An 18,568-nucleotide genomic window follows, 5' to 3' on the forward strand; every position below is an offset into this window, starting at 1 on the left:
GGACTCTCTGGAGGTGCGGGGCAGTGGATTCCCGGGAAGCCGCAGGCACCAGGAGAGGGTGCTGTCCAGGGAAAGACAGCTTACATGCCCATTTCTAGAGCCCATGTTCACCAGCAGCCCCGGGAGGTGTGTGTGTGGGGGGGGGGGGCGTTACCCAAGCTCAGAGAGGCCAAGCTAAGGGAAGAAATGCAAGTCACAAAGCAGGTCTTTCAGCGTCTTTGGTATCTAAAGAAGAACAGAGCAGGCGACGGAATAAAACCAATTCAGAAAAACACCTTCCCTAAAGAACCACAGTTAGAGTTGGACTTACAGCATCTCAGCTCCAAGCCGTCTACTAGAGCTCTCCCAACTGCCCCATCACGAGGGCCACGTCCCTGCCCTCCCAAACCCTCCTGAGCTGGGCAGTCTGGCACCCACCCTTGGCCCCAAGCAGAGGTGGAGCCTGAAGCTCAGGCAGAGCACCTCCCCATGCCTTCCCCAGCCCAGAATACAGCAAGGCCATCCTTGTAGGCACCAAGCCGAACACCTCAGGGTCCGCCCTAACGCCTCTCTTCCTCTCATACCCCACATCCAATCTGTCAGCAAATCCTGTTGATTTCACCTTCAAAATATGTCCCAAACCCAGTCTCTTCCCATATCCCCACCACCCTGATCCAAACTGCCACCATCTCGCCTGGGTTTTGGCAACAGCCTCTGACTGCTTCTGCCTCACCTTCCTACACTCAAGTCTTTCAAAGGAGCCAAAGGGACCTTCCTGAAACCCAAGTCACCTCCCGCCACTCCTCCAGAGGCAAAGCCAAAGTCTGCAGATCCTGGGCTCTCAGGTGTAAGCAACTGGTCCCTTCCCAAGTACTGGTCTCCCCTCCTTGGACCTCAGCTCCTACTCACGTCCCAACTACTTCCACCCTGACCACAGGGCCCATCGCGCCTCCTCCAGCAACCAGACGCATGGTGCGCTTTCTAGTCACTCTGCTTGGAACCCTCTTCCCCCAGAAATCCACATGGCCGAGTTAGAGCCAAACTGGAATTCTTATCCCTAAGGCTTAGAGGAGCCTCTAGAAGAGGCTGAGAGCCTGGGAGGTGCCATTCACCTGCAGCTCTTCAGAGCTCTTGCCCCTTGGTGTACACATGGGCCCACACACGTGTGCCCTTGCACAGCCACGTGTCCAGGCAAGCTGAGGTGCGCACACTCACCCGACGCCGTGCAGGAGTACTGGGCAGGGGCAGAGCCCTGAGACACCAGCTTCCTCCAGGCATTACTCTCCCTCTGAAAGCTTTCAGACTCTCCCTCCTCCTGGTGGGAGAGGTGTAGCGGGGAGGGGGCCTTGGGAAGGGACCCAATTGCTTACACCTGAGAGCCCAGGATCTGCCAGAAATGCTGAAGTACTTTCTCCCACCCCTGGCATACATTTTGACAAGCAAATAAATGCTCCCCAGTAGGCAATAACAAGGAGAAGTCTGAATTAAAAGAACTTGCCAATTTGAAAAGAAATGCCATTCTATGTGACTCCACTCTATTCTGTTACCAATAAAACACTTAAAGATGCTATTCATGCAGACATAAAGTGCTAATGGCCACTTGTTAACATGTTTCATAATGCTAATATTTCCCTCTGATTTCCAACAGTTCTTTTTTTTTTCCCCCCCTTCTTCTTTTTTGGGGCTATTTTAAGTTAACAGAGCACTAATCTGATTTGAAAGTGAAGGCTTAAAGAGCCACACTCTACATAACTGCACTATTAATGACAACCATTGCTTTACATGCTGCACCGTTTCATGAAAACAATCATCACTCAGTCAACGGATTTTCCAAATCATAGAAAGAAAAGCTGTAATAAGTTGAAAGTGCAGGAGGCATAGAAGAAGCTCCGCGTGGAAGACAATGGTGGGGACGGGTGCCATCGGTTCTCCTCTAGGCCTTGTGCCCTCTATTTCCATGAAGGCAAGAAGAAAAGGAATGGTAAAGCAAGTGGGATTTTTTTTTTCTTTCAGAAACAAACAAATAAATAAGAATGTGGCAGCTTCACCTGCCTCATTCAGCTCACCAAGCTGGCCTTCTGGTAACCGGGATGAGAGTTCAAAGGCCACAGGAAGGACATGGCTCAGGGCTTGGTACTAACTGGGCCAAAGGAACAGTAGCACTTCCCAGGAAATGCAGTGTCTCCATGACTCAAAAAGGAATATGTGCACAGACCTGGACCTGCAACTTTCTCCCAACAATGTGGAAGGCTGAGCAAGTGGGGTGGGAAGCAGGAAAGAACGCCTTGTACGCGCCCTCCCTGGAGAGCTGTCCAAAGTGGGAGCCTGCTGACCTAGGATGCTTTAGAGGGGGCGACTCAGAAGGCACCGGGAGGCCCGCCTATAACTCTGTTGAGGTGCTAATGGTGGCTGGCTGCCTGACGTGCTGGAAAATGCACGGGTGGGTCTGGGAGACGGGAAAACCTGTTACGGTTTGTGGCTGAGCTCTGCTAGGTCGCTTGGTGGCCCGGCACGCGTCACTGCCCCTCTTTTAGGCTGTGTGTTTTAGGCTTTCTGGCTCTCAGGTAGAGGATTTGCCCGCCCCTCCCCCCGTGCCCTCCTCTCCCAATCAACCCATCTCCCAGATGAGAAAGTCAGCTTCACGAGCGAGCGAGAACGAGCGTGGTCAGTTCATCTCTGCATCTCATGCCCAACACAGCGCTGGGCATGAGTAAGGAAGTGCTCACTGCACGTGTGAACAAAGCAATGAGGTTACATGGCCTCTGCCTCTCGGCTCAGCTCTAATACCTTGGTCCTAAGAAAGCAAAAGCCCCCAGTAACTGCATGCTGCTTATCAAATAATTTAAGAGGCTTCAATCACCTGTAGGCACCAGGGCAGCCCTGGGTTGCTTGAAATTTGTCCCGAGCCTAGAGAGGATCGCCTCCGATGAAGATGGTTTATTTTCTCTCAGTTTCTCAAGGGAGTGCCCTTTAACGAGGGGGAGGAGAGCAGGCGGGTTTTACTGCAGTACACATCTGAAGTGAAGAAATAAACTTGACCATGTTGCACACCCACATGGCATCCATTTGGAAGACACAAGGGGAACGGAGTTTTACCCATTAGCATCTCAGAGATGAATCTCACCCAAAGACAAAACCCCCAGGGCACAGCAGACACGTCCCATTTGCCCTCGCCAGCACCTCTGGGTCCCACTGAGAGAGGCAGACAGAGCAAGGACAGTCACCATGGGGAGAGTTTCCCGGATAGTGAGGAGTCCCGCTCCCCCTCCATAATCCATGGGTACAGAGCCTTTGGGAGGCCGTGAATGAGAGTCTCCTTCTCATCCTCACTATCTGAGCCGCTGTCCCCTGGCAGGAGGATGACCAGAGTAAGGGGATAGGGATGGTCTTACCTGTACATACACCGGAGAGGGGGTGAGCCAGCCTGTGCTAATTAGGTTTGAGGCCCACTCCTCTCGTTCCCCAGTCCCCAATCTATGTGGTCAACACTGCTCCAAGATGGTGGGATGTGGGACAAAGAAGGGACAAGGACTTTGGTGCTAGCAGTGGCACTAGATGAAGTCACTGCGCCAGCCGCCCACTCCCCGGGGGCATTCGCTGCCAGGCGATGGGAGAGAAGCTGCTCCCATGCCCCTTGAGGCTGCTCTGCAGCAGAAGCCACTGGCCAATGCCCTAAAGCCAAGCGCCCGGGGCAGCAGGTGCTGCGGTGCCTCACCAGGGGTGGGTGCTGGGTCAGCCTCTGGCGAGAACTCCTGCTTCTTCCCTCTTGTTGGAGCATATCCTCAAGTGCTGCCAGGATCTTCCCTGCTCTGCTCTCTCCCTTCTAGATCCCCCTTCCCTCCAAGGGCTGGCTGCCCACTCCCACCCACAACAGAACAGACTCATCCTGGGCCAGGACAGAAAGTCTCCACCACACGGATACTCCCATCATGCCGGCATCTGAGGGATTAGGAGTGAGAGCCTACTCTAGAGCCGGGCACATGTGAGTCAGCACCTACGCTGGGGTGCTGTGTGCACTACAGTCCAAGGGCAGGTGGCCCATCTTCCCAATAAGCCAAGGACGTGCTGCCTTCCACAGAAGGGCACCTCCAAGGATGAGAAGCAGTTCCCAAGGTCCTAAATTCCCAAAGGAGGGGATGAGGGAAAAGGAGGGGAGGAGAGAGGGGTGGATGAGAGAGAAGGAAAGGGGAGGATGTTAGGAAGGAAGGCCAGTGGACTGACCTGGGCTGAGGGGGTCCACAGGGACCTCTGGCCACACCAGCCATTTCTTTCCAGACTGCCCCCCTACCCCCCACCCCCGGAACTGCCAGCCAGCACAGCAGGGCTGCCGACGGCTCTCCAAGGGGAATGCTTGTGTGCTGGCCACCTCTGCTGGGATAGTGGGAGCAGATAAAGAAGTAATGAGAACGGCCAGCAAATGAACCAGAAGGCTGTGTGGACTGCCCTGGGCACTAATGGAACAGCTGTGCTGGGCCTGGCCCTGTGGGCAACCCACTTCTGCACAGTCCTGGGACTTGGAGAACCGGTCGCCTAAACATGGAATTAAATCGGTGGGGTTTTTTCTCACGAAAGAAATCAGAATTGTGCAAGTAAATCTAGTTGGTCTGGATGACCCTGTTCACAACGTGTCGGAAAGGGTAGCACTGCAAGAGTCGGTGAATTCCACTGGTAAGAGGATTTCCCTCCAAATATCGATGTGCATACACCAGACAGAGCATGAATCACTGCTTCAACCCAACCCAGCAGCTGCCAGAGCCACCAGAAGAAAAGCAGTACTGAGTCCCTTCTGAAAGCAGCCCATACTCCCTTCTGGAATGTTCTGGGCTGATTGCAGGATGCTGCTCCCAGTTCCCACACCCCTAGCGGATCCCCTAGCTGCCCTCCCAATGTCTGCCCAGGCCTGGGGAGCCTCCCCGCCACCGACTGCCCGGAGAGAAGAGGCAGAAGCTGAAAGCACAGAGCTCACTTGGCCAAGAGGAAAGGTGCTCAGGGAGGGAAGGCCACCAAATCCCAACCCCAACCCTTCCCCATCCCGTCCACGGGGGAAACGGGGGGGGGTGGGGGGGGGATTCATTCACCCAGCCAAGGAATCCAAGGCAAAGCCTACCCTTTTAATTTTCAATCAATTAGCCTGAACGAAGTATGAATTAAATGGCATCTACTAGTATGAACTGGCATTGTTTGGGGCATGAAAATACAAAAAGTAAAACATAAATCCTTGCCCTCAGAAAGTTGAGTCGGGGAGGAGAAAATACCAACGCCCAGGAGGCAGCGTGAGTGCCACTGATGTGCGCTCACTAACCCCAGAGCAGCAGAGCGGGAGCCACTGCCTGGTGGAGTCCAGCCTCCGCGGGTCCCCACGCAGCGTTCTCCGTGACCCGGAGGAAGGGCCCTGGAGATCCGGCTACAGAAACCAGCGCTCAGGGCGTGTACCTGGGAACAAGCTACCTCTTCTTCCTTGAAACACAGCCGAGCTCTGGGGGCGAGGAGAACGGAGAGGCAGACGAAGGCCTGACACCCACACAGGGGTTTCCAAGCGACTCTCGATCCCCCCATTTCCAGGCTTCCCCATTTCTGCTCCTCCGGATTGGAGGCTGGAGGCAGAAGTTCCCAGGGCGCTTCGCCCACGGTGAGGTCACGCTGTGGGGATTACCGAGCCACCTCCGGGCAGGGCAGGGCAGAACAGGAAGCGAGCTGGGGAGGCTGAGAAAGTGCCAATCCGGGGACGTTCTCTGGGCTCCGTGGGGCCGACACCCATGCAGGGGTTCTGGGCTACAAAGGCCCCGGAGGCTGAAGAGCCGGTGGCCCCTCTTCTCACCAGTTTATTTACGTGCTGATTGCACTGGGGCCGGAACGAGGGAGCAGGGACTGAAAGTCCGGACCTTGTGGCTCTAAGCCTGCTATTACTCATGCCGTGTTTGTGTGCCCTGAAATGCTTTCCCACGTCTGTAATGCTTTTCCTGTCGTCCTACACACGCACCGTCACCCCTCCTCACCCCGGCACCCCGAGATGTGCTTATCTGTGCACCTGGGTTCTGGTTGACTGTGAAGCACGAGGACCAGCTCCTAGCGTTATAACACAGGCTGTGCAGGAAACTCAAAGAGGACGTGGCTCTGCTGGCTCTCCGGGAACCTGGGCTCTGCTCCTCCAGAACCTATGCTGTCCAGATGTCAGGGGGACGTTGGGAACGGCTCTCTCCCCGGCAGTGCGCGAGGCGAGAAAGGCCACTCGCGTTATTTCTCAGCCTCCAGGAAGCCATCACTGGGAGAGGAGCCGAGGCGGGGGGAGGCACCCTCAGGGATGGGATCCCATCACCTGGTGAAGCAGAGAGGTGGTCGGGAAAACCTCAGCCAGGAATGGAGAACTAAGTTCAAGATGAACAAGGACAGAGAGGGCGGTCTGAGATGCGGCACCCATAGGGCTGGGACTGAACGTTAACTGCGCCCAACGATGGCTGACGGACCGAGGAACCCCAGCGGGCATCAAGCTGGGCACGAGTCATCGGGGAAGCACTGGTTTTTGAAAAGCAAGCAAGACGCCTGAGCACAGGGCTAGGAGTAAGGAGCGTGGACAGCACGGAGGTGTCTGCAGTCATTAGACCGGGGTTAGACTAAAAGATCTGGGAAACCAGGCAAGTTCCAAAGAGAGGTACAAAAATCCTAAATGAGTTAAGAGATCGCTGATTTATGAATCCAAGTTCAGGAAGTCGAAATTATTCAAGGGAGTAAAGAAAAGAATTCTAAAATATGAGGGGTCTTAGCCCACAGCTGGTGGCAGGACCATCTGTCTTTTCTGGAATGAAGAGGAAATGGGTGAAGACTGAAGCCGAGGGGTTGAAGGCGGACGGAAGGATTCCCTCCTCTCGAGAGAGGCCTCTAAAACCAGAACCCGTGGAGTGGAGGAAGAGGTTGGGCTGGCCAATTCTCAAGACCTGTCTGCCCCCGAGAGGGTATGGGCTCCACGACCACCCCAACGCCATCAACCCCCCGTGTCCAATGATCTGGGTAGAGATGCCAAGCGCACACAGGGCAACATCAGAGCTGCCGCACTGTGGGGGCCCCAGCAGGAACCAGGGCAGAGGACAGAGGCAAGGAAGGAGGTGCCATGAGCCGGCGAGGCCACACACCCACTCTCTGCGATGGCCGTGTGGTGTGGTTGGGTGTTCTGTTGTTTGGGTTTTACCACGGGATCCCTAGGTTAGCACTGCCCAGAGAGATCTGGAATCTCTATCAGCAAAGCTCCCGTTCTGAACAGTAATCCAGCCGTCGTGATGAAAGCGCTGGGAGTAAGTAGTACACGTTACTCGGCAGAGGCCCAGGGAGCCGCCCCGGGTCCTGCGGGGCAGGGAGAGGCTGTAAAGCTGCTACCGCTTTACAGGGTGAGGGTGCGGGGGCCGGGCTCTGGGCCAGGTCTGTCCCTGCCTAGGGAGTGGCCTCGGGGACATGGCAGTCTAGAGAATTTTGTTACTACTTAGTACTAATAAAACTTCCTCTTTAAATGTCTGTGTTAGAGCAGACTCGAGATGGTGCCTGTAAAAGGACGTCCCCATTCACCTGCATCTCAATATACTGACTCGAGTGGAGAGGGAGAGGCAGGGCCCAGCCAGAAATTGCCCGTGGGAGGGCATCAGACACGAGAATGTCAGTTCCTCACATGCGCGGAGGTGGCTGGACAAGGCCAGAAACATCGAGGCCCAACCTGAGAGTTGCCACATACAAGGGAGGTTGGGCGGGGGGGGGGAGGGGGGGCACCAGAGTGTGTTGAGGAAATTTCAGAGTTCCCTTGACAGTCCATCCAGAACCAGACTGTAAGAGGGGGTGCCCGAGGCTTCCTGAGGACCAGTGATTACTATTCAGGCTCAAGAAACGCTGGACGGACCCCATCAACGTGCCGCTGTTTGATGGGCTCAGATGAAGACACGGTCATTCGTAGTGGGAGTTCACGGGGCTGCTTACTACTGACATGTTGCCATTTAAGTTGAGACCCAACGCCACAGGCTGCACCCAACCTGCCTCCCTACAATCCACAGCCAAAGGAGAGTCCGTTCCTTCAAAGAGCTCTGGTACACACCTCTCCACCCACGAGAGGAAATGAAGAGAAGGGGGATTCCTCAATCCTGATAGGTTGTGCCAAGCCAAGAAGCTTGTTGTCTCCCACGTACACCAAGGGCCCCTTTTCAAATGCAGACTACCAATAAATAAATGAACGAGTGAATGAATGAATGAATGAATGACTGTGTGAAAGCGGGGCAGGAAAGGGAACCTAGGAACTGTGCGTGGCCGGAATGTGGGGATCAACATCTCCGAGGCCCTCTGCGGCCTCTTTGATTCTATAACCTCCAGAGTGAGTGACATAAAACACAGAACATTACACCTGTCAGGTGCAGTGCCCCGAACCATCTCCAGGCAGCTTAGAGTCAGTACATCAGACTTTTAACGACGTGGAAGTTAAAGATTAAGAACATGTTGGAACGCTGGCTTCAGGCAGTGCCAACAATGTGTCTATAGCCTGTTAGGGGAGATGGGTGTGGAGCGTCGTACGAGAAAGATGACAGCCCTCACGCCGCAGAGGGAAAAACAAGGTCCCCACTAGCTTTCTTCCCTCCCTTCTGTCCTTCCTTCTTCCCGAGGGCAGTCCCTCCTGCTGTCCGACACGCCTTCCAGCAGCGGTAAGTCAGCCACTCCAGAGCGGGAGGCCGGAGCCGGTGGAACAGGGGCACGGTGCTGAGGCCAATTCTGTCCCGACACGTGAAGCCAAAGCCCCTGGTTCAGACATGCACGTGGGCATGGGGACGTGCTTATCCGGGCAAGGGCTCCAGGTCACATCCTGCATCCTCCTGGATTACTCCAATGACAATAAAAAACTCACTGAAAGCAAAGAGATACTTTTCACAGGGCATTGCCATTTGCCAATCTATGTAAGCATTCAGGGCTACACTTAGTTGACTCTCTCTTGACATGGAGTATTAAAAGTTTGCATCTGTTTGTTCTGCTCTCTCTCCCTCTCTCTCTCTCTCTCTCTCTCTCTCTGGCAGAAAATTCATGTCACTGATAAGCAATTATTGTATCTCCTAAGAGAGTATTCCAGCTTTGCACACCCCCTTTGTCCATCAAAGAACTCAGCTTAAATTTTCATGTATGGCTGTAGGTATATATGCACAAATGTGGACCTGATGTAGTGTTATGGTTTCTTTTTTTCCAAAAATTCAGAAAGCCAAAGATAGCGGATAACATGATATACCTTGAATGGCATGTCCTATGGATAGAAGCAAAAATTTTTTTTAAAAAAGTCCTTGCCAAATTATTATGCAGGAGTATTAAATTTTTCCTCAAAAGTTCCCTGGCAAATGGGTGCCTCTTTAATTTTCACCCTTACAATAAACTCTTCTGCAGGTTTTGTTTATTTTGAGGAAACATTTCACTTTTTTTTTTTTTCAAGACATGAGGTGTGAATGATGCAAAACAGTATTTGGATATGTAAACTGAGTTGTTTGCATAATGTATTACTAATCAGTGAGTATAAATCCTGGAGTCTAAGGAACTGAAATCAAGTGCCACAAGATTTTTAAATCTAGATTAAAAAGTAAAAAGCATCGCCCTTTGGTGGAATAATGTGCACATTTGCATTCCGTTTATAAGAAGGAGGAATTATCCCCACAGAGTTTGCTGAAGAGTTTTAAATAAATGATGCTGATGTGCATTGCTTTGCTCTGATTCAACCGTCCTAAATTCACAGGCACAGCCACACCAAGCACCAAGGACCAAGGAGAGTCAAGTTATCTGCATCTGAAAAAGCAGACCCACCCCCATCCCCACGAGGGTCTGCCTGCTGGACCCACAGGAGTCTGTGATATAAAGCAGGACAGGGGGGCAGCCAGACATTCCGCCTGCAGTACCGGTTAGATCAACTTGGTCACGTTGCCACGGGGCCCAAATCATCCACGCCCTCCTTCTGCTGGGTGTCCACTGGTACCTTGAGGCAAGCTTAGCCCCTTCTTTGCAGAAAAGCCCTGGCATGGATGTGCAAACAGTCGAGAGTATTCCAGCTTTGCACACCCCCTTTGTCCATCAAGCACAGTAAAACCAAGTTGAAGAAACTATCTGTCTGAACACACCCATCTTGGGGAAGGGATGAGGTGTGGAGAAGAGAAAAAGGCGGTGTAGCCCCGCAGTCGGCCTCAGACAATGGCACTTCTCCCATTCCCACAACAGTGGCCTGGCGGGTCCCCAATCGCCCAAGAGTCACCTGCATGCTCAGAACTCCCCAAGGGGCACATGTGCACGCGCACTCACACACACACACACACACACACACACACACACACACACACACAATCTTTGAGGGTGCCGGGTTACATTTCTCCAGCAGCTGGTCCTATTGTGTACTGCCAGTGAAGCCAAACCAGCCTAAAATTTAATTTAATCTGCTGTAAACCCAAGTGTCATGCACTTCGATGGCAGCCGAAAGCGCCACTCTCCGATAACTGAGTGACACCTGCTAATAATAGCCTCTACGGGAACCGGCCTGAGCGGGCATTTTGTAGAACCGGAGGCACCGACGCCTGGGAAGGCCGGTGAGGCCGCAGATCCGGCTGAAGCAGGCCCCCCGGGCGCCCACGTGCTGGCTGCACGAAGACCACCCGTTGGATGACCTTGCTTTCAAGCTACTCACAGACAGTCCTGGCTTTTGCCAAGGGGCTCCGAAATGCCCCTGCTCAGCCGTGCAATCCTGCACTGCTCCCTCTCACCTTCGGGGGCGGTGCCCAGTCCCGCCATGACTGTGTTTTGGTCCCCTTCCTCCTTAGTAAGTGGTCAGCCCCCTCTCAGGCGAACCACCTTTCTCCAACAGCCAGGGCTCCAGGGGCCACGGGAAGGCCCAGAGCCTTGTCTTCCTCACACTACCAGGTAAGTGGGCACCGCCCCCTGCTCCTTCCCGACATCCACCTGACGAAGAGGCACAGGTGCTGAAACTCACTCCACTCCACTCCACCTCTTCTTCATGCACCGGAAAAGGCTAAGGGATCTCTCTTCTGCCAGGAGGAGGGAGCGCAGCGCAGACTCTTTATGACCCTTTAACAGTGACCTTTCCCAGATACTAGACCTGAGCTCACAGGTACTTTCGTCCCAGGTACAGCTGCCGCCTCACTATCTCTGAGCCAAACCCTGGGGGAAGAAATAACACCCACTGAACAAGGACATTCTGCTCCTTAGCAGTTAGGTAACACCTTTATTTTCGGGAGACTCTCACCTGTACAAGAGCAGAGCCTGGTGTAAATCAACCCGCAAGCAGGAGTCATCCAGCTTCCTCGTCTAGCCTCTCGCGCCAATCTTGTTCTATCTAGAACCCCATTGCCAACCCTGCCCACTAGATTACTCACACTGATTCTAGACATCCTATCACTTCATCAGTAAATACTTCAGCATGTATTTTTAAAAGATAAAGACTTTTTTCTTTAACCGCAAAACCATGATCACACCAAGAAAAATGAAGTGACAATAATTTCTTATCATTACATAGAGGAGTTACTTTAGACCAGGCGTCCTCAAACTATGGCCCGTGGGCCACATGTGGGTGTTTTTGCCGTTTTGTTTTTTTTTACTTCAAAATAAGATATATGCAGTGTGCATAGGAATTTGTTCATAGTTGTTGTTTTTTTAAACTATAGTCCGGCCCTCCAATGGTCTGAGGGACAGTGAACTGGCCCCCTGTTTAAAAAGTTTGAGGACCCCTGCTTTAGAATGAGAAAGACTTCTTTCCGTCTAGGTCATGCTTTGGAGGATCCCTTCCACCCAGGTTCAAGACTGAAGCCCAGGAAAGCATTCAGAGAACCACACTCTCTCAACAAGGTCACAGAGTTTGTTTAAAGCCACCTTGCACGTCAGTCCAATTCCTGCCCCTTGCATCCCTTGTCCTATGTGGGGTCTCATGCACCCTCCGGAGTCCTCTGTGAGGGTCCTCACTCCTCTCCAAGTCCCCCTAGGCCCGGTGTCTCCCTCACTCCCCACCACGTGTCCCATCACCCATCGGCAAGCAGGTGCACCCCCAGTGTTCAGAACTGGTATTTATTTTTCTTCCAAGAAAGTGTTCTCCGGGCCGACTCTGCACAGAATTCATTCACAGAGCATGTCTTGGATATACAGCTGACTAGATATGTCAGTTATGTTCCAAATGGGGTTTCTCAGGTCAAGGTTCTGCAGGCAAGAGCAAATGCTATTTTCAGCCAGGATAAGGTCACAGTGCTTTTAGAGACAGTGAGGTCTACAATAAAACCTATTGATCAGCCTCTGGAACTGGTGCTCCAGAGAGACACGGAGATTGAAACAAAAATTGCCTGGCCGTTTTCTCGGCAGACTCGGTGGGTAAAAGCTTGTTGGACTTCGTACCTTTCAGGATATAAAATAAGAAAGAAGTAACTGCGCACAGATTACTGGAGTCCGTTTAACCAGATGCAGAGGCGGGTCACGGGAAATAGCCTCCTGTCAGAACTTTGAGGAAGGGGACTTCAAGGCATGAAGGATCCCCCGAGAGAGATCCACACCAGCTTCTCAAGACAGTGAAGGCAAAGATACAGGCTGCATCCAGGGTTTTGCCCTCACATTATTGTCCCTAAATTTGAAACACTGCCCCTCAGTCCAGGGCTGTGTGAAAAACAGGCCCTCAGAGACAAACAGCACGATGAGAGGAGGTATGAGCATGGATGATTTTTAAAACTGCTATACTGAAAATGGAATCAGTAAATCTGAAGATCTTCCTATCTATACACATTAAGTAGAGACAGAATGCATTATATCACTATATATACATACGTACTCACACTATATGTGATACACGTGTGTGTGCATAAATGTATGTATGTGTACATAAATATATGCTATACCTTATGATGATGGTGTTGCTGCATATGGGAATTTTTTTTCAAAAGATGTACTTTTTTTGTAGGTATACCCCACAGGATTCCACTGAGAAAAGTCATTTATTGCCAGTGAAACTTGAGAAATAAATTTGGAAATCATACGAACACATGGGAGCCCAACCAAATGCATCGTCAAGGCACAGAAAGCCACTGGGAAGTTATTTCACTGGCCCGAAGGTTCGTGAATTTACTGTGGTTTCAGCAGCAAACCCTAAATAATTTACTTAAAGTCAAGTAGGAGCTTTAAGTAAAGGCGTTAATGTAACGGGCTATCACATGTTAAACTTCAGCCAGAGATCTAAAACTTTGAAATCAATTAAGTCCCCATAAATACCTCCCCATTATCAGCGGTGCTTGATTGTTTGGGAGACTCGGGACCACGGGAACTAGTGTGAAAACTGTAGGGCATCTTCATTTATCATCTGCTCCCACCTCCCAGCTCAGCTCGCAAACAAAATATGCCATGGTAAACATAATCCATATATCACACTGTGACACAGCTGACCCCATTAGTGAGCCCAGCCTGTCCTAGAGGCAGCATCCTATCAGACATTAACAATACAACGGCCGATACATTTGCACAATACAATGAGGGGTGGTGGGGGGAGAAGAGGGGCTATCGGACTATGACATCCTAAACTTCAGATCTGAATACATATTTGGTCGCCTGTCTCTTTGGCATGAATGTCGCCGTGCTTTCTCCTCAGGTAATAACCCGACGGGGAAAGCGGTGCCTCTAGGGGGCTGCCATTCATTCACTCTGTTGCCTTCCTTTGGTTTGGGTTAGGACTAAACTTGTTCTTTTCCCTGTTTTTTGGTTTTTTTTTTTTTCTAAACTTGTTCTTTTGTTTTTACCAGAACCAAACAGCATGCAAAATCTGAAATAGGCGATTATCAATGCCCTAATAGAGCACTCCTAATAAAAATAAAGAAAAAAACCCAAAACATTACAAATTAAAGAGGTAGTCATTTAAATAAATTACTTTTTTATTGAGGCTCTAGATCTCAAGAGTGCCTCTGTCCTTTAAGGAACATGTAATTTACAACTGGTTCATTTCCCCCTCCTCTCAGCACATGGGATAACAGAAGAAAGTTTTAAATAACCGTTATCAAAGAATAACTTTGTTGCTTTTCAGCATGCTTCTGCAAACATAGTTTTCTATGTAATTTAATGCCACAAATAAATGGTATCTGCTGGACCGTGTGGAAAACAGAAACATCCGTGCTAAAAGTCAATGGAAAACACCAAATTTAGAAAAGACTGCAAAAATCACATGTCCCAGAACAGGCCATATGCTTTTACCTACATGATGAGTAAAAAAAAAAAAAAAGAGCATTTTCCCTCAATTTATGCTGTCTTCAACACTAACAGAGGGAGAGTTCTTCTAAACATGTTGCATCCGATGCCTTTAACAAGCAAGAATTTGTAACTCCAAGAACTCAGCATATGTAGGCTATGTCCATACTGAGAAAACAGCTTTCGGGGGAGGAAAAAGGAAAATATCACTGAATTCAGTCAGCTAATTGAATTTAAAATACCTGGTTGTTTGAATTCAACTGGTTTCTTTGTCAAACATATTTCTATTCTGACATAGCGCGAGTTGCCCAAAAAAAGCAAGCTTGGAGAAAATACCCATTACACTCCTTAGAGTTTATCCAAAAAAAAAAAAAAAAAAAACCACCAGTTTGCAACAATTAAAAGGTGGATAAATCTTATAAGGCTGGAACTGTCTGTGCATTGTTACCGTTCCATTATTCCGTGCCAAGGGATCATGAGCCCAAGCCTTAATAAACGCCATGGCTTCCATCTTTGAGGAAAATCAAGAAGCATTCTGCCCTCTTTGCAGGTGAGCCCCATTCAGCAACTAGATTCCAAAAAGAGCAGGGAGCCTGCCTGCCTGAGCTTTCAGAGAATGCTAGAACATGACGGGAGCTTGGAGATCCACCCAACCCAAGCAACCCGTGTTATAGATGAGGAAACTGAAATGCCAAGAGGCAAAGGAAACCCAAGGTCTCACAGCTCAGGGTCAGAACCTGCTTCCCAGACCAGTGTCTTTCCACAATCATTAAAGTCAAAGTTTGGTCCTAGAAAAATCATAAAAGACTTCAATTCTCTCCCCAAAACCAGTTTTTGTAATTTTCCCCTGCCTTCGTGGGAGAGTCAATGTCTAGTTATAGGGACTTTACAAATTTTTATTTTATAGCTCTTTTTATTTTTTTTACTTTATAGTTTGATAACCAAAAATAGTTCATCATCATGCTCTCAGACTGTCTTCCTATTAGAGGCAGAGACTGTTATTTTCCAGTAGAGAATGGCAGCAGGATTGGTAATAAGGATGTTGTTTCTATTAAGCATTATGGGGTTTTTTCTGTAACAATCACTTTACATTCCCTTTTTTTCTGTCCCTTTTTCTTTATTTTATTTTATTCATCGTCATTTATCTCTTCTTTGCCCTCTTCCACCTCCCTCCATCCCCCACTATCACCACACTGTTGCCCATGTCCATGAGATCTCTCTCTTTGACTTCACATTCTGGGTACAAACAGGTATGGTTTCTCTCACCCTTAACTTCTGCAAAATCTAGAGGGAATTAAATTCAGAATCGGATGAGAATCCTACATTTTAGGACGATGTGTTCTAGCAGAAAGCTCTCGGGTTGGCTATATTTTTCTTTTTCCTCCCGGGCAGATTTTTAAATAGTTTTCATTTTTAAAAGGATTTCAACTTCGGATTGTGCCGATGCCAAAGTCTCTATGCATCTAATCAATCAATAAATAAGACAAACAAAGCAGCATATGTTTACCCTTTACCATCCGGGAAGTGTACATTAATTACCGCAGATTGTCCCCTACGCATCTCCCCCCACCGCAGACAGCAGTGCTCAAAAGGGCCCACAAAATAAAAATGTATGGGGTAATTGAATGGATATTTATAATTAGAACTTAATAATTTGCATCAGGGACAAATGAGCTCTGATTTTAATCGGCAGCGTATTTAGATTAGCCCGAAGATAGCGTAATTTGATGGTTTATAGGCCTCCTCTCGGATTATGAAATAATACCAAGCCTTCCAAGACAGCGGGTCTATGTCAGGAGTGTGTTAGAGAAGAAGATGCAATGAAAATGTTTGACAACGTGAAAGCAGCCATAAATTACATGACAACTGTGTAAAAGTCATGATGAAACAAATAAAGGGCTGACCTATAATGCGTCTGATTCATTGTGACACACACAACTCCCTGCACTAATCTCTGCCCGGCCAACGCATTCTTAAGCGGGAGACTACTTAGCACCGGGAACGCTGTAAATTATCACTAGTCAACAGCATTGATTTTTAGTCGACATTTCAATCAGGTTGAAGTAGAAATACTACCCAGCTCATCCAACAGCCTCTTACCCAGTGCGCTGCCCCTCTGCGGTCTCCTCAGTTATGGCTTTGTTAAATTTCCATTGCTCTCGCCATTCAATATTTATTAGCGCGTTGCCACATCCAGGCACTTGGCCTGAAGGGTCACCGGCCTGCCTCTGGGGACATTAAATTTGTGCTTACCTTGGAGGAAGGCAGAACCAAAAGAGAAAAAGAAACAAAAAGGCCACCATCAGAGAGCTGGCCTGGTTTTCAAGGGAATGGAGAGAAAACTGGGGAGGGAGGGTGGAATAGAGGCGCTAAAGCAATGGTATTCCTGCTATCACTTCAGCTCTGCAGTCTAGGAGTCTGAGCAAACAAAGCTGGGGACTTCCCTTGTGGGTGATCAAGGGACACCCCTGCAGTCCTGGCCCAGGGCGTGGAGAGCCAGTGGAAGAGGTGGAGGGCCGAGAAGCAAGGATGCCCGTCCCAGGGCAGAGCAAGAACTGAAACGGAAGGTTTGGAGTTCGCTACCCGCACGCCTTCTCAGCAGCCACCTCCACCCCCACCCCCAACGCAGACAACCGCCTGGGACAACCTCTTGGGGTTGGTTCTGAACAACCTCCCTCGGTCCAAAGGGAAGGGCTTACCATGTGAGCAGAGCTCCCAGATAACGCTTGTCCGTGCTGAGGCCGACTCTTCAGCTCCCCCCTGGGGCCTCCGCACACAGTAGGTGCCTCTTAACCACCAACTGACTGAAATTATGTAAATGGAGGTCTATGGCGGCCCAGCCAATCGAACAAATGGGTAATAAAAGGAAAACCCTGACATTTGGTTTTGGAATACATTACGTAATCCCTCTGCAACGAACCTCAGGTCTTGCTTCAGCAAATATTAATGGTGTCAGAGCAGCCTGCGGAGTGACTGGAGGAGGCCACCATGCAGTTGAAAACTTGCCTCCGGGAAAGCCACATGTGGATCAGATGGAGTTGTTGACTGTAGTTTCCATTCAAGTATTCCCTCAAGTCTCCTCGCATGCCTTCCAGACTCGCCTTACCACAGCCCCGATGTGGCCAGAAATGAAAACCTCCTTGAAGCAGATTATTACCCTCAAGCACCCATCATCCCCAGCACCCCTACACACACACACACACTCACACACACACACACTCACATACATACACACTCACACATATACACACTCACACACCTTCTCTCTCACACACATACATACATACACACTCACATATACACACTCACATACATTCACACATTCTCTCACACACACATACATACATACATACACACTCACACATATACACACACACATTCTCTCTCACACACATACATACATACACACTCACACATATACACACTCCCACACATTCTCTCTCACACACATACATACATACACACTCATACATATACACACTCACATACATTCACACACATTCTCTCACACACACATACATACACACTCACACATATACACACTCACATACATTCACACACATTCTCTCTCACACACACATACATACATACACACTCACACATATAAACACTCACACACATACATTCACACACATTCTCTCACTCACATACACACACACACACACACACTCACACACGCTCACACACGCTCTCCCTCACAGTGTAATGCTGATTCTCCCCCTCCACCCTTTAAAGGTGTGGTCAGTGAAGGGAATGCCAAAGAGACAACAGACAGAACTGCTGAAAGCCAGACTTCACCAGCCCTGAAAAGTCCTAGCTTATTTCCTGGTCAGCCTACTGCCGTCTCCTAACCAAGTCATACACAAGTAGCAAAACCTCCTCCCTCCTCTTCACAGGACCTGGCCCCATTTCTGGCTCACTCTGGACAGATGGAGAAATGACCACTTGCAAAGCAGAATTCCTCGCATTGCAACTCTTTTCCAACAGCTCCAAGGCTGCTCCAATGTGCCCAGGACAGCCGCCCAGGGACTGGATGGGAACATTCCTCTCCTTCCCAGAAGACTGCAGAACTTGACCACAGAACCCACAGGAGGCCAACCGTCCAGCACCAGAGATTCCCACCCAACTGGTGCCCAGCCCCGCTGCAGAGAGCGGCAGAGCTTTTGAGGAGGTGGCAGAGGGTAATGACTGGAAGCCAAAGAAGTGATCCTTAATAGCTGTGAGCCCTCAGGGAAGTTATTTAACCCTTGGTGAGCCCCAATTTCCTCTTCTCCCAAATGGAGCTATTAGGACTTCCCTTCTGGGGTTGCTGTGGGATGGAGTAACAACAGGTCGGATACATAGTATGGCAATAAAAACTCTTGGAATGCATCCTGTG

At 49.9% G+C, this 18,568-nt stretch overlaps 1 protein-coding gene across 5 annotated transcripts in view; it reads right to left on the reverse strand.

Moving 5' to 3' along the window:
• The window catches only part of BCL11A (BCL11 transcription factor A), a 99,774-nt gene that overhangs the window by 56,817 nt on the left and 24,389 nt on the right, over window positions 1-18,568 (reverse strand). Inside the window, exon 1 of one of the 5 annotated variants that reach the window (XM_054727833.1) lies at window positions 10,924-10,961. The exons of the other annotated variants lie outside the window; for them this stretch is intronic. The gene's annotated coding sequence lies outside the window, so the exon portion shown is untranslated. Of the gene's footprint in view, window positions 1-10,923; window positions 10,962-18,568 lie in introns of those variants that run through there. 5 annotated transcript variants of the gene reach the window in all.

Source organism: Eptesicus fuscus, chromosome 16 (genome assembly GCF_027574615.1).
Source record: "Eptesicus fuscus isolate TK198812 chromosome 16, DD_ASM_mEF_20220401, whole genome shotgun sequence".
Lineage (NCBI taxonomy): Eukaryota > Metazoa > Chordata > Mammalia > Chiroptera > Vespertilionidae > Eptesicus > Eptesicus fuscus.